This window comes from Ambystoma mexicanum, chromosome 6q (assembly GCF_040938575.1).
Source record: "Ambystoma mexicanum isolate Mex_15411 chromosome 6q, UKY_AmexF1_1, whole genome shotgun sequence".
Taxonomy (NCBI): Eukaryota; Metazoa; Chordata; class Amphibia; order Caudata; family Ambystomatidae; genus Ambystoma; species Ambystoma mexicanum.
The window spans coordinates 154,174,428-154,188,849 of record NC_090937.1 but is presented as its reverse complement, the minus strand read 5'-3'; the positions used below and the strand labels follow the sequence as shown (position 1 = coordinate 154,188,849).

At 46.5% G+C, this 14,422-nt stretch overlaps 1 protein-coding gene across 2 annotated transcripts in view; it reads left to right on the top strand.

Moving 5' to 3' along the window:
• Positions 1–6,121: 6,121 nt before the first annotated feature.
• The window catches only part of CDKL2 (cyclin dependent kinase like 2), a 510,980-nt gene continuing 502,679 nt past the window's right edge, over positions 6,122–14,422 (top strand). The window contains exon 1 of one of the 2 annotated variants that reach the window (XM_069630571.1): positions 6,122–6,445. The gene's annotated coding sequence lies outside the window, so the exon portion shown is untranslated. The remainder of the gene's footprint in view (positions 6,446–14,422) is intronic. The other variant, XM_069630572.1, reaches the window with a different exon arrangement.

The window sequence follows — 14,422 nt, the reverse complement described above, 5'->3', positions numbered from 1 at the left end:
TCCAGCGCATGGGTGGAGAGCGATTGTGCATTTATGAGAGTGCATTTGATGGCGGGCGAGAGGGTGTTTTTTGATGGGGGTGTGGTGTGGGGGAGGCTGGTGGGGTGGATGAGGGGTATAGTAAGGGGGGACTGCGGGTGGACTGGGTTCTTGGTGAATGAGTTGCTCTTGTGATGTAATTTGGTGGGTGGGATAGGGGTGTTTTGTTGTGGAGTGACAGCAGTTATTACTTGTGGGAGGAGAAGTGTCTTGTTCATGATAGTGTGGGGGGTGCATGAGCCTAGCTTGAGGTTCCTCTTGGTCGTGGGGCTGGGGAGGCTGTGTGTGATATTGGGTTCAGTACGTGACCTGAGCCTGGTAAACTGGACGCTTGATTGACTGGGAGGCTGTGTGTGTGAGTGGGGCAGAGAGGGGGGCATAGCTATGTGGGAGTGTGTGTAGGTGGTGGGAGTGATGTAGGTCGGCTGTGTTGGTGGTTGGTATTAGGGACTGCATGGAGGTGGCTGCAATGAGCATTAGTGAGAGCAGGGTTTATCCCCTCAGGGTGGAGTGGTGTGTGCACTGCAGTGATGGCGTATGAGTGATCAAGTGCGTGATAGGATACATTGGAGATTTATTAATTGCGTGTGCTCGGTGAGCGATTGTGGCTAGTCTCTGCTAGTGGTCTGAGAGTGTGAGATAGAACGGGGAATTACTCTAAGTCAGCGTGTGGCTGGTGAACGTAGGTTATAAAGTGGTGGATAGAAGTGAGACCGATCAGTGGAGCACAGTACAGTGGCTGATGATCAGTAGGACCAGAATTGACAGCTGATGCAGTGGCTAGTAGTTAATGGGGAAGCAAGCAGCAGCTATTGCAGTGGCTAACCATCAGTTACAATCAAACAATGGGGCCTCATGCACCGGTTGCTACAGTGGCAGCATTCATGGGGAAGCAAATAGTGACCGGCACAGTGGCTAACAATCAATGGTAATCAGTGGGGCCTCATGCGGCGGTTAATACAGTGGCAGCATTAATGGGGCAGCAAACAGTGACAGGCACAGTGGCTAACAATCAATTGCAGTCCATAGGGCGGCATAGCCGGCTGATACAGTGCCTAGCAGGCATTATGGCAGTTATTCATTGTCTTGGGCATGAGATGCGGTAAGGAGTGATAGGATATATTGGCAACACTATTTGTGGAAACAGGTTGGGTGCACCTGAGGGAGATGCTAGGGCACTAGAGCATGTCGGGTGGGTAAAGACTTGGTGCTGTTACTGCGGATGTGAGGTTACCAGCATCTGGGAGTGCTAGGGCTGCGATGGTGCTTGGTGACGAAGGACGACACTGGGAGCAGGAAGATAACTTTCAAGGGAAAGTGCGTCGTGGCGGAATGAGGGAAGGAGTACCTTGTATCGTGTGCCTTTGATGAAGTGCCGGCTCCCACCTTCCGGCGCTGTAGTGCTCAGGAAATGGGCAGCTCAGCCAATGGAAGGCAATCACCTTCACAAGAGGTTGCTAGGCAACCAGTAAACAAATGACGTGGCAGCCATTTTCGGAAGCTCCTCGTGTTCGGACAAGATTTCGGATGCCCAAATCAGCAGATGGATCAATATGGGGGCAATTGGGTGCCGGATGACGCTTTCCAGCAGCTCAGCTCGGGATGCAGGGGGCAGGGGGCGAGCCCTAAAGCCCCAAATGGGAAAGCAGATTTAGGCAGAAACACAAAGCGGTTGTGTTTGAAAACGCTGCGGTTTTTCTTTCTAAGTTTCTCATGCTCGGAGGAGCACCGGAGACCCATAGTGAAAGCAAAGGCAGGCAGAAACACAACACGGTTGTGTTTACATGCCGCAGTGTTTCTGCCTAGATGTGCTTTCCCATTTGGGGCTTTAGGGCTCCTGACGGGGAGCCCTAGAGCCCCAAATGGGAAAGCAGATTTAGGCAGAAACACTACGCGGTTGTTTTCCGCAATGCTAAATGCTGCAGTGTTTCTGCCTAAATCTGCTTTCCCATTTGGGGCTCTAGGGCTCCCCGTGGGGAGCCCTAAAGCCCCAAATGGGAAAGCAGATTTAGGCAGCAACGCAACGCAACGCGGTTGTGTTTGAAAACGATGCGGTTTTTCTTTCTAAGTTTCTCAGGCTCAGAGGAGCCTGAGAAACTTAGAAAGAAAAACTGCAGCGTTTTCAAACACAATAACGTTGTATTTATGTTTGTGGATGCTTCAAAAGCTACCGCAAACATAAATACAACATTTTTAAAGCTGCGGTTTTATTTCTAAGTTTTCCTGGCTCCTCCAGCCCGGAAAACTTAGAAAAAAAAACGCAGCTAGTGCTTATTTTTTAAAAAAAAATAAACAGCACTTACCAAGATGCAGCTGCAGCTTTTCTGCCTGTAGTCTCCGGTCCGCGTCCTCCGAGTCCAGGCACCATTGAAGGAAAAGCCACCCAGTGGTAGCTTTTGTTTACTACAGCTGGCTGGCTTTTCCTTCATTAGTGCCGCAAAAGCAAAAGCCAGCACAGGCGGGCATCCATTTCACAAAATGGATGCGCCCATGTGCTTGCTTTTGCACATTTGTGAGCTTGAATTGCTAAAAATTTTACATAGGGACTTGGAAAAAAAAAATGGCAATCGTTTTTTTTTTTTATATTGCCTATCTATTTTTGAAATAAAACATTTTGGGTGAACCATTCCTTTAATAGTGTTGTCCAGTGGTGTGCTTTTGGGCTTTGAGGTGAAGTATGATGCCTTTCCGGGGAGCTCCTCCTGCTGCGATAGCCTATGGGGCGTAGACTTGTGACCCTCAGATTTTCTTCCTGTGTATCATCTGTTTGATTTGTACAGGATATGGGTTGTTTGACCTAAAGGAAATTACCTACTGCCGAACTGACCTATTTTCCTTGGTCGAATTTCTTTGATCTACGGTGGGGGGAGACCCCTCTCCCCTGCATAATGCAGGGGGACACCCCTGCAGCACACCCGAGAAAAAAAAACGGGGGCTGCGGGGCTGGGGCTGAGGAGGAAACCCCTGCAGCCTTCCGTAAAAATAAAAAAATAAAAAAGAAAAAGAAAAAAGAAAAGGACCCTGCGGTGCCGATTCCCGATCATGAAAGTGAAAGGGAACTGGCACCGAAGGGACACAGAAGAAAAGGTAAGTAGGGTTTGTTTAGGTTGGGGGTGTTGTGGGGTGTGGTTGTGGGTGTGTTGTGGGTGTGGGTGGGGGTTTGGTTGTGTAGGGGTTTTGAATGTGTGTTCGCATGGGAAATGTACAAACCTTTTGTGGTTCATACCTTTCACATGCAAACTTTTCCGTCGCGGGAAAATCAGCCACGGTTGGATCACGTAGATCCGTTAAATTGTCTGTTTAATTTTACAGGGAGAACTGTGGCAGTGGAGGTACATGGTGCATCCAGGCTGGAAGGGCTGTCAGAAACCACAAGTGACTGTGAAGTCACTGAAATATGACTGCGGCAGGGGTATAACTTCTGATGCGCCAAAGGGCAAGTGGAAGGTGATGGGAGGAGGGTAAAAAAAACATTTTAAAAAAGTTAAGTGATGGGGTGAAGTGAAAAGTAAAGTGAAAAGGGAAGTGATGGGAAGGGACGTGAAAGTAAGTAAAGGAAGTAAGCAGGAAGGTAAAGTGGGGGATTAGGGGAGGGGGTGGAAGTGGCTAAAAAGCAAAAAGGTAGAAGTGTGCAAGGAAACAAGTTAGTTTGGGAAGGGGCAGGGGTCTAAATGCAAGGCAAAAGGGTACGTCAGCTGGGGGAGGTTGTAGAGGACATAGAGGTTGGAAACAAAGGAAACAGGGAAAGGGGGAAGCGAGGGGGGAGACCAGGGGAACCCCAGAGAGGCGGCGGGAAGAGGGATGAAAGGCTACAACCCAAGGATCATGTGAGAGGTACAGAAACCTGGGGACGCAAGGAAAGCATCGAAGAGGACAGCGGTTCAGGGGAACGATGGGGAAGAAGGCAACGCCACGGGGGTGAAGAACCAAGCAAGAGGGAAGATTACAAGCCACCGGAGAAGCGACAAGGGGCAAGGGCAGGACACATGGGGAATATCAGGGCAGGAGCTCCTGGGGAAGAGGACAAGAATGCAGGTTAAATGGGTACTGGGGGTAAGATATCAAGGCGCCTAGGTAACCGGGTAAGGGCATAAGAGGTCGAGAGAATGGAAGATGAGTAACAAGTTAAAGCACCTCGGGATAGGAATAAGAGGAAAGAGTAAGGCACCCGGGAACAGGTAATGTGTAGGAGGTTGGAGCCTGGGGGAACTAGGAAGAGGTTAGGCACTCGGGGATAGGAGTACGGAGTAAGAGGTGTATGCGTTCAAGACACTGGGCAATGGGGATTTGTGTTATTAGACAGGAGGCCAGGGAAATGAAGGACAGTGAAAGAGGACAAAGCACCTGGGCAAAGTGTAAATGTGTCAGAATGGCTAGTAACCTGCTGGTCGCAGGAGGCAGGCCCGTTTCTTGTCCCGGGCGAGGCTGGCAGCTGCCTGGGGCACAATAGCCCCGGGGGGCGCAATTGCCCTGCTGCCTGGAGCCTCTGGGGGGGTGAAATTCCCCAGTATGTGTGGCTGCGCATTGCTTTTGGGAAAATTCAGCGGGACAGGTGCAAGCACTATCCCTTCCTACTGTAATGTCACATAGTACGCAAGTACTACGTGACATTACAGAAGTCAGAGGCGCCCTCTGACCACTTTCGCTCAACTTGGGGTGGGGGCATAAGCACAACAATTAAAACACTTCAGGTCCCCCTGCAGCTAAAATCAACCCCTCCCATCACAATGCCAGCAGGAAACTTCTAATGGTGGGCCATTAGTCACTGAATGGTTTTGTGCTGGCATTGTGATGGGGGGGAGGGGCAGTGTCGTGTGGGGAGTGGGCATGCATTGTATGCAGTTTTGCCTCTCCCAAAATAATAGTTTAAAGCAGCGCCATTTCTTTCATGCTGCTTCTTTTCCAAACTATATATCAATTCCACTTTAAATAATCAGGTCCATGTATCCTTATAACAAGTCAACAGTCAGTCAGACTCGACTGTATCAAAGCATACACTTGATTCCCATTCAAAGAATTTTAAAGTGATTGTTTATTGGGTTCAGTCAGGTGTCTCCTTGTCATTGCCACTTTGGCTTAGTTTGCCTCCAAACCCCCATCAGTATCTTGTGTTCTTTGTTGGTTGTAAATACTGCATCCTAGGTCATATTCATGGTCTCTTGGTGTGCCCAGTCCTCATTATCTGCAGCATAAGTGGGACTGAGGGCATAAAATTGTCTTGGGCACCAATGAAAAAGTGGCCCACCGTTGCAAATGGCAATTCATTACATGTGTGACGGACTGTTTAACTTTGGGTGGGAGTCCCTTAACGGTGTCGTTTGGAATAGGCGCGCAGGGTGCGGTGGGAGTGGCACGCAGGGTTCAGTGGGAGTGGCGCACGGGGTGCGGTTAGGGGGGGCGCATTCCTAGTGTTCCGCCCTGGGAAGCAAATGGATTAGAAACTGCCCTCGCAGGAGACCACCTGGGGAAAGTACACATGTATAAATAAGGGCACGAGCTCAGAGCAGAATCCTGATGCTGCACTGCTGAAACCGAACACCTGTAAGTTACCTCCTGCCTAATAAAGCAGCTGCAGCCTTCTTCCACCCACAATACGAGTCCTGTTAACATTATTGCAGGTGGGCAGGGGGCACATGGGGCCAGAACCAGGTGGAGACCAGCAAGGACGGAGAAGGAAGTGGTACTCAAACAGGGACGAGGGCCCTAACGTGGGCTGTTGCGGCCAAGAGGGGCGCGGAGCCCGGGAACAAGTTGCAGCTCCACACACAGAGGCTGACAGCTAACATCAGGCTGTATTGGAGCTTGTATTATGTGTCATTGTGGCAGCCCCCTGCAATGAGTATCTCTCCTGCACCTGGCAAAGTCCAGCATCAATGAATCACTGCGGCAGTTCCCCCGCAATGTATGGAGTCGCAATTCATGACAGTGTACTGCGTAGGTGCACCCGGCGTCTGCCGGGTGGCTGCGTGTGATAGCAGCTTCGCGCAGTCCCGTCCAGTGCGCGGTGTAGTAGCGTTAGAGTGGCTTTGCTATGGTACAGGCGCTGCACGCTTGGCTGACTCAGCAGCAGACACTCGCTTGTGTGTACACAGAGGAAGGCATCTGTTGCTCTGGGTAACCCCCGCCCCCTCCTCCCGCGGTCCCCGTAGGATTAGCCTGACTCTCACACAGAGAAAGACACTGTGCTCGCCGGAAAGCAGGCACGACAGCAGCGCATTGGAACGAAGACCTGGATTTTTTTTTTGTTAAAACCGCCGAAAAAGAAGTTTTGTTCTGTTTGCTTGCCCGGAAAGAGCAAGGAAAATGCCCCAACCCCACCAGCAGCGGACAGTGCCACTTGCCCGGCTCTGAAGTAGAGGAGACCAGCTGCCTGCCTGAGACCCAGAGGAGGGCGTGCTCGCTTCAGGTGCGATCTTGTTTATATAGCGCTCAACATGGTTGGACAATACCTTCTCGAAGCGCCGCCAAACTGCGTGCTTGTGTTCGCATCTCTTAGCGTTTGCCTCGTTGGGACGGAGACTGGGGAGGGGGGAAGTGTGCCGTTGCTCGGAGCGGGAGGAGGGGGGCGTGGAGAGACGCGTTGGTCCCATTTATATCCCAGTGAGATTTTGGGGACTCAGAAATTCAGTTAAGAGGGCAGATTTGTTTCACGAGGGCTCGGGCGGGGGATTTTTGGACTTGCCTCTCATCTTGCAGTGAATAATGTTTTTAAAGATCATTTCGAATCAGTTTCCAAGTAACACAACAGCTCTTAGGACCACACCATTATGGGAAATTGATTACTTACTAAAAGACCAACATTGAACACCCACAAAGACTACTATGCCCTATCCCAGCGGGTCCCCGACGGTTTCAGCAATGAAAGCTACATCCGATCAATGCAAATTAACTAGAGTTTCTAAACAAAGCACAGCCATAGTGCACTTTCATGGAAAGGGCACCGTGGTTGTCTTTTTAGTTTTGGCTATTAGGTGGCAAGCTAAACGACTGCATTGGAGCGCAGCTACTAGAGAGATGGCAGATGAGAAGGGGCAAACAGCTTGTGGGAGTTGCTCGGCTACTTGTCCACCCAATGACTGCCCACGCCATAGTAATTCCTATGGCCATACCCACCCACTGCCTGCCCCTCGCCGGCCACAACATATCATACCGGGATCTTTTTGGGGCTAGCTATATCAAGCAGTAACATCAAACGTTGTGCTCGAAGGACCTGCCCGTGTTCTTTCAAAGCATTCTTCTGAAATTGAATGGCTTAATCAGGGCTGTAAATGCGCTACTGATGTAATAAAATTGTCTTGACCAGGTCTGCCTTCGACCATTTAATTTTTAAGCAGTATGCATGTCCTTCACCGAAGTCCTAATAAAAACATGCCTTGGCAAAGCCAAGAGTTTTGGTTAAATTAGTGGCGTGCCACATTGTATAATATATGGCACTTTGGGGAATAGCAAACCATGTAATGTATTCCCTCCAAAGAGCTTAACACGCTTATCTGCGGCCCAGCCTCCTTCTTCCTGTGGACTGCTCGTTTATTCACTCTTTACAGTCACCTCTCCATGCATTTTTGCATGATTGCTTCTGTTCTTTACACATAATTAGAGTTTAGTGATCATGCCATCCACATGGAGATTTGTAAATATGTCAACTTCTCCTAAAGATTAGACCTGCCTAACAGGGAAGTGACCTTGGGGGAAAGCTGGATTTACAGGGTTAGGATTGCGTAACACTCAGGAGGCAGATGAACTCCCAGGGGCTGATCTGCAGACAAGGGTGGACTGGGAACCAAAAGAGGCCCTGGAAACAATGTTCAAAGTGGCCCCATATTGCACATTTTCAGCAAGCCCAACCTTTTTCCTGTAGGAAAAATGTGGAAATAAAATAGGTTAACACAGAAAAGAGGCCCAGGGTGCAGAGGCCTACGGGACCTCTTCAGAGTTCCCTATAGGCCAGTCCAGCCCTGACTGCAGAGGCGTTTTGCAGTGGGAATACCCCATTGGGAGGCTCTTTGTGAATCAGGCCCTGCGACTTTGATGCGCTCCCATAGTGTTGGTATCATACTCTATAAAGATCAGCCACATTAAAGCTATAGTGAACTATATCCATCTCACCTTCCTTGGGTTACAGGAACACAAATAATTCATATTAACCTTTAGTAAAAAAAATACGTTGGCATCTTCCGCATTCGCATTTCACTCAAATAGTTAAGACCTTTGCCTTTAACTAAGCTTCCTGTCTGTAACAAGTGCCACAATGCCTCCGGGCTGCTGCATGCTCTACAAATCTGAATGAATAAATAAATAAGACTACATCTCTATTGCACAGAGTGACTGGTAAAAGCACTTACAGGCAGCAATTGTTAGGTATTATTTCTTGTGCAATTTAGAAACATAACAGTTTATTTTATCACTGCAACAAGTAAGTGATCCTATAATGGAAATGTGTCTGCTTCTTAAGTTAAAGAAAAAAAAAACACAGACAGGCAAACTCTGCAACTGTCCAGGAATCAAACATCTATACACATGTAGTTTATTACCCCACATTTCGCTTATATAGTGGTTTCTTTCTTAGCCTTATACTTGCAAAGTGCTGTATATGGCTTTGTTGGCATTGTTTGGTTATGTATCCACCCACTAACTGTCCCTGGCCATATTAATGGGGCCATTCCCACCTCTGAGCTACCCCACCCCACCCAAACAATCCATCTTCTGGGATCTAAGCAGTAACATCCAACTTTGTACAGTATGGGGCCTGCCAGTGTTATTTCTAAGCAATCTAAATTGAGATTTAAAGTCTTAATGGCCACTGTAAATGTGCTACTAGTGTAATCAAAGCGTCTTAACCAAGTGTACATTCAGCCACTTGTTTTATAAGCAATACGTGTGCCCTTGCATCTGTTCCTTGTAATGAAGCCCTGTAAGTATTGCCAACAGATATGGCTTCTGAATAGGTATTAGCTGGGCGTTACAGTGCAGCCTTCCCACTGATCCGTGTAGCCCCCACTTTGTTTCCCCCACCTCTGTTCCCTCCTGTGTGCGCTTCTCTCGCCCCCCCATTGTCCATATTCGGGAGTGTGTTGTGTGAGCTTCTTACTTGCAGGTCCCCTGAACTGCCTTTGTACACCTTATACCTCTCCATTGCAGTCCTTCTCTGGTGAACACAAAAGAGAGAAGAGAGGACTCTTGGGTCATAGGGTATTCCGCACAGTCCACTTTTAGTAGAAGACAAAGAAAGAGGACTGCTGCCTAATTCCTGCCTTGTCACATTTTAACTTGCTCTGGCAATGTCGGAAAGGCGGTACTGCTTAAGGCATCCAGAGTGCTTGACACTGGCGCTCGGTGAGCTAGCTACCTGCAGACAACGGATATGGAAAATGCCGGGGAGTCGCTCCCAGCCGAGGCGGTACCACACAGCAGATGTAGCCAGCAATCAGAGCTGGCTGCATCTTTGTCGTCCTGGCCAACTCTTACTCTGCAGCAGCCAGATTGATCGCAAGTGCATATGAGTCGCAATGATTAGAAGCGCACTGTACACTGAGAAAGATGAAAGAATAGTGTGTGCCTTCATCAGAATCCCATCCTTTTCATGAACGATGACGCAACCCTATCAGGATATTTAGGGGTCCCTGTTTAGGAAATGCTTTCCTACAAAGAATGTTGGTGGAGTGATTTTTTTGTGAAATTGTGTTGTGCTATGTACTTTTCTAGCAGATGCTTCATTGTATGTAATGAAGAATTTTGTAAAAGGCTTTTTGTAACTTTCTAGCAACTTCGATACACTTGGAGGACAGCCAATAAAACGAGGTATTGGCCGACTGTTAAACATTTTGTAATAATCTGTATGGTAACGTATAGTTATTGTGTTTGATGTGATATGGCATTTACAACGTGCCTATTTTTTATAAATATGTTTTATAGTTTGTACACAAACTCTTAACATTTTGTCCTTTCGTATTTGTTAACATCTGAGTGTCTCTTGTAAGGCAAAATAAAAATAAAAGGAATAAAAAGCATAAATTCAGCAAATCAGTAGATGTACGGGGAGGTAGGACCAGAATCCATTCAGTGTCTATTCCCCATCGTTTCTTTTTTCCATAATTTTTGCCCAGTACTGCATAGTTCTGAAAATCAATCGGAAGCACCTTCCGCTCAGGATCTGGTCCCATTTTTCTTGCGGTTCATATCTGATCAGATCATTGGGAAGCACCTGTCCAAACATGTTCCTTGTTTCCGCGAGCTTTAGACAATCAATGAACAGGTGGTATAGTGATTCGGTTGTAGTGGCCTCTTTACAGAATCCGCAGTACCGCTCTTGCGGAGAGATTTGTCTTGTGTGGGCTAAATACTCTCTGGTTGCGAGGATGTTTAGCCTAAATCGAAGAAAAGTATCTCTTATACGTGTACAAGGGATTTTTTGTGTGTATTTTGGTGATTCGTTTGTTGCTCTGATGTCGTATCGCGAGTATAAGGCAAGTTTGTAGTTGCTTTGGGCTTCTCTTGTTTGTATCCAATCACGTTCTCGGAATTGTTTTTTTTTTTAGCTTTCATTGGTCTGTTAATCAACATCTCAGAACTTATGTCATAGTTCTCCAGAATTTCAAGGCAGAAATCTTTCCATCTCAGTACCGTTGGAGTCATTAATTCCGCTCGTGTGTTTTTCAGGATTCTAATTGCCGGGATGTCTTCCATTGTTATAGTCTTTCTATTTAGGGCAATATGCTTCCATTCGGTTAGTGATTTTAGTGACTGTGTTGCTAATTCGTGCCGAATTCGAATTGCTGGGTATGTTTGCAGAAGAGATAATACTTTCCTCCAAAATATACCCTCAAGGTTTGTCCATATTGGCCTGTGGATATTCAATAGGCTCTCACTTCCATGGGTTAGAACCAGCATGACCTTTTTAGCCTAATTCATGGAATTATTTGCGTGAAAAACGCAGATTTGTGCGCTTTCTGCCCGAAAATCCCCATACTTCAAACAGGGATTTTCGGGCAGAAAGGCGCGCAAATCTGCGTTTTTCACGCAAATAATTCCATGAATCAGGCTGATAGTTTGTAGAACATGAGGATGGGTTTGAGCGAAAACTGACCCTACTTTTTGTGGATGATGAGCCCCTGTCGAACTAGTGAAAGACTTTTGTTTTTTAGGTGCTCTGCCCATTGTGCTTCATTCTGTGACTGATCTATGCAGGTTCCGAGATATTTGATGGATTGCACTTTTTCGAGTCTTTTGTCATTTATCACAGGATGGTAAGTTTTTTTCTTGTTTTTTTCATGGTTAGTGGCATTATTTGAGTTTTTGCTGTATTGATTGCTAGCTCATTGTCCTTGACATATTCCTCAAGAGCCTTCAGTCTCCTTTGTAGGCCGGTTAAGGTTTTGTCAAATAAAACCAAATCGTCGGCATACAATATATATGGTATGGGTGTTCCATGAATTTTTGGCGGATTTGCTATAATGTTTGCTTGACTTTCTTGGATGTTGTCTATGTAGAAATTAAATAGTGTGGCAGCTAAGGGGCAGCCTTGCTTGAGGCCTCTAGCTGTTGGAAGGGAGGCTGAGACTATGCCATGGGCTGTTAATTGTACTTTCACAGAGGTGTTACTATACATATAGATGATCGGTTCTAGTATTTCGGTGGGGCATCCCCAGCTGTGTCGTTTGTTCCACAGTTTATTTCGGTCAACACTATCGAACGCCATTTGTAGATTAATAAATGGCGCATCAATATGGCTCCCAGTTCTGATGGCTTCCTGCTTTATGACATTTGGGATTGTTAGATTTATGCTTATTCCAGTATTTTTGACAAATCCCGTCTGTGGAGAGTCATAGATGTTTTCCTTAGCGGCCCAGTCAGGAGCATGGACGCAAATATCTTGCCTAAAGGGTCGAGCATAGCTAAAGGCCTATAATTAGTTGGGCGGTCTTTCCCTCCCTGTTTGTAGACTGGAATCAGTGGCGCTGTGTTCCAGGTTCTGGGGACTTTTTTCTATCCAGATATGATTTTGAATAGTTCCATGCATAGTTCTGTCCACTCTACCGTGTGCTGATTGATAGTAAAGTTGCTCAATACATCGGGTCCAGGTGCCGGTGAAGTATTCAGATGTTTAATCTGCTTCAAAATTTCTTTGTGGTCCCATAATTTAAACCACTCATGTGTTGTGTGGTGTGTAACATGAATCTTGGTTCTTGCCGTGTCGCTGTAAAGTTCGGTAAAGTGTTGAATCCATATTTTTTCTGGCACTTCAGATGATAATTGTCTTTGATTTGTCGCAATGTTATTTAGCAAATTCCAAAGTTCTCTTGTGTTTTCATTACCCAGGAGATCAAGGACTTGTTCTGCATCATTCTGAAGTAATATGGATTTCATAGATTTTATCCAATTGCAATGTTGTTGTCTCAGTCCGTGGACAATTTGAGGTGCTGTAGTTGGATCTTCTCTTTGCGCTTCCCTTATACGTTTGCGTAATATTTTTTTCTTGATGTTGATAAGTTCTAAATTGGCATGATTATGGGATGAGTGAGGTTTCACAGTCGCCCTTTGTTTAGTTTGATAGGGGAGTAATAGTCATTCGTAGTTGATTTTGCTTTCCGGTGATGTCTGTGAAAGCTGGAATTTTTTCTTCACTGTGCAAGCCTGGGATGTCGGAATTCGCAGTCTGTTAGTTGCTGCTTTGATTTCGATTTTGGTGTTTGTTTCTTTGTTTGAACATTGGAAATTGCACATCCAGGAGAGAGAGATCTTGACGTGATCACTCAGCTTCGTCAGTATTACTGTTAACTGTGTGGCTGTGATCACATATATATAATCAAGGTATGCTATTGATGTGCCTCTCGACCAGGTGGGTTTTGGTGGGATGTCTCCTTTTGTACTCTCATTTAGTAGGGTTAGATTTCGTAATTCCATCTCTCTTGTCCATAATTTAGTTCTTTTGTCGGCTCTCAGGGCTGGTGTTTTTTTTGCCTGAGGATAGATGCATGTTCATATCTCCACATATGATCACATTGGCATGAGGATATTTTGTTCTTGCTATATCTATATTGGTAGTGATTTCGTCTATAAATTCAGTATCAGATATTGCTCTAGGGTTCCAGTATACGTTCAACACTACTAATTGTTCTTTTTGTTACAACGTGCCTATACACAAATGTTACACAAGTGTCCCTGTCAATACTTCTGGAAAGTCCTCAAGGCATAGCAGGGCCATCCCCCAGTACCCCCCGCACTCCCCCATCCCCCACAAGGTTCAAGACATCATGCAATGGCTACACATACCTAAGATTCACAAGGACAGATGGTGCATATTTGGAAACACAAGATCACATTTATTAGAGTCATACACTATTTTGGGGGCGGTCCCAGCCCTAAGTAAAGTTACATCTCCTTAGATTTCTAAGGTGGCCCATTGGTATGTTTGGTTTGTCATTATCCTATAGTTCCCGGGGACACTTGTCACTTCCGGTTTGCAGAGTAGCGGACGCCCGCTTCTGATTATAAACTGTCAAGCAATAATTCTTGGGGACCACTGAATCTCGTTAATGAGGAGTCTCAGCTTTCTATAAAGGACTCAGTGCCCATTGTCTGAATTTGGCTCGCGTGTTGCCATCGGGAAACCTCCCACAGCCGAAACCGCAGCGTCAAACTCCTCCCCGGCTAGAACCGCCCGTAACTCCTCCTGTGACAGAAAAGAAAAGTTAGCAACCGTACACAACTTATGAACAAAAGAAGCTTGCGATTTACACCCTTCGAAGTCTGCTGAACAGAATAAACAATCAACAACCTCCTTAATTACATATAAATGAACCAATCCCTATACCCTACTCAGTGAATAGCAGCTACGTACTCCTACTATCCTGCCTAAAGAAGTGAATTAGGCAAGCAGCCCCCTTGCCTTATAACTACTCCCCGGATGTGGCTGGGAGGAGGCGAGGTGTAGGTACCCCCGGGGGGCAGAAGGCTGGCCCGCTATGCAGGCTGCCCCTCTAATGCCCCCTCTGGGGGTTGGTCAGCCCCTTAGTGGGGTTTTGAGGTATTATCCCAGTGTAAGTCATCATAGCACAGCACATTGATGGGAAAACCTTTTTGAACGGGACTACTCTTAATTTAGTGGTGTTGTGGGATTTAGGAGTTAGGATGATTTTTTGAGTGTTGACGAAATTCTACTCATACGCATTGGACAAAGGCAATGAGACAGATGGATTATCACTCATCAAGGCTTTTCTTAATGTTGAAAAGTTGTGTTTTAAGGCCTCTCCCAAACGTAATTAATTTTTCTTCAGTGCTTAGGTGCTGGGGGAGGGAGTTCCAGAGCATAGAACCCTGTGCAAGGAGGGTTCTGCCATCTAATCAAACATATTTGGCCTTATGCCTTATGGATGGTTTCAGGTTG